This window comes from Mustelus asterias, chromosome 8, assembly GCF_964213995.1.
Source record: "Mustelus asterias chromosome 8, sMusAst1.hap1.1, whole genome shotgun sequence".
In the NCBI taxonomy this organism is placed as follows: domain Eukaryota; kingdom Metazoa; phylum Chordata; class Chondrichthyes; order Carcharhiniformes; family Triakidae; genus Mustelus; species Mustelus asterias.
This window is the reverse complement of record NC_135808.1, coordinates 88,182,808-88,184,962: the sequence shown is the minus strand read 5'-3', so window position 1 is coordinate 88,184,962 and position 2,155 is coordinate 88,182,808.

Sequence of the window (2,155 nt, the reverse complement as noted above, 5' to 3'; positions counted from 1 at the left end):
AAAATTTGCATTTTAAGTAGCAAGCTATGATAATCTAAGCAGTGAAGTTGGAAAATAAAGCAGCCTAAGCAGCAGGGCAAATGGTCGGAAAATTTAAGCAGTACAGAGAAATAAGTTGTGCTGACAGCAAGTAGTAGTAAGGTTTAAGTGGTGAAGATATTATATTTTAAGTAGAGCAATCGAAGGAGATGAGTAATGGATGCAAAAATGTAAGTGGTGTTGCCAGGAATACGAATACATCTGCCCAAGATGTTAGCTGTAGTACACATAAAAACTACCAAGTATGATTTGATATCCGTTACGGAGACATGACTGCAGGAGGACAAGGACTGGGACCTTAATATTCAGGGATACAGGATATTTAGAAAGGACATGATGCAAGGAAAAAGTAGGAGTGGCTCCGTTGGTTATTTGGGGTATCACAATAGAGAGGTGGCCTACGTTCAGAAAACCAGGACCTGGAAATGGTTTAGGTAGATCAGAATGGAGTCGTTGTGTATAGGTCCCTTAACAGTAACCAAATGGTGGGGTGGAGAACAAAGGAAATAATTGGAGCTTGTCAGCAAGATATGGCGATAATCATGGGAGACTGTAATTTACATCTCGACGAGAAACATCAAACGGGCAAAAATAGATGAGATTGTTGAATGTTTTTGGGATAGTTTCTTAGAAGCATGTCACGAAGCCAACCAGAATAGCCTAAAGCAAACCTGGTATTGTGCAACGACATGGGAGTAATTAATGATCTCAAAGTGAAGACACCCCTAGGCAGCAGTGACCATTACATGACTGAATTTTACATTCAGTATGAGGGAGAGGAGTAGGTCCGAGACTGTTTTGAAACTTAAATAAGGGTAATTACAAGGGCATGAAAGCAGAGCTGGCTAAAGTGAACTGACAAATTAGATTAAGGGATGCAGCAATAAAGATGCAGTGGCAAACATTTAAGGCAATATTTCAGAATACACAATAGATACATCCCAACAAGAAAGAAAAAGTCTGAAGGACGGACCCATCATCCATGAACTAGAGAAGTTAAAGATAATATCAAACTTAAAGAAAAAGTATATAAATTGTGTAAAGACAGGTGGCAGGTCAGAAGATTGGACAGAGTACAAGAAACATCAAAGGGAATAACTGGAGTACGAAAGAAAACTGGCCAGAAATATAAAAACAAATAGCAAGAGTTTTTATAAATATCTTTAAAACAAGTTAATGAGTTTGGTCCTATAATCAAGAAAATGGAAGATGAATTGAATAGGTATTTTGCATCAGTCTTCATTCAAGAGGAGATAAGTATCATCCCAGAAGCAGCTACAAACAAGGAAATGGAAGAGAGGAACTCAGGAAAATTAGTCACCAGAGAAGTGGCGCTGAGTATGTTGTTCAAGCTGAGGGCTGACAAGAACCCAGGTCCTGATGAACCTCATCGGAGAGTCTTAATGAAGTCTCTAGTGAGATAGGTGAAGCATTGGTTTAAGGGCGGCATAGTCAGCATGGTCAGCACTGCTGCCACACAGTGTCAGTGACCCAAGTTCAATTCCAGCCTTGGGTGACTGTCCAGGTGGACATTACATGTTCTCCTCATGTTTATGTGGGATTCCTCTAGATGCCCTATTTTACTCCCACAGTCCAAAGGTGTGCAGGTGGATTGCCATACTAAATTGCCCCTTAGTGTGGAGTGCCACAAGGATCAGTGCTAGGGCCTCAGGCTTATACTTTATATAAATGATTTGAATGAAGGGATTGAAGGGATGGTTGCCAAATTTGCTGATGACACAGAGGTAGAAAAGTAAGACAAAGAGGCTACAAAAGCATATAGATAGATTAAAAGAGTGGGTAAAGATCTGACAAATTTAGTATATTGTGGGGAAAATATGAAACTGTACAATTGGGCAAAATAAATAAAAAAGCATATAATCTAAATGGTGAGAGACTAGAGCTCAAGAGGTGCAGAGAAATCTTGAGTGTTCTAGTGCATGAATCGCAAAAGGTTAGCATGCAGGTACAGAAATAACAACGCTAATGTTTCATTTATTGCAAGGGAAAATGAATACCAAAGGAGGAAGTTATGTTTCAGTTGTACAGAGCACTACACAGACATCTTCAACCTCTCTTTACAACAATCTGAGGTCCCTATCTGCTTCAGGAAGAC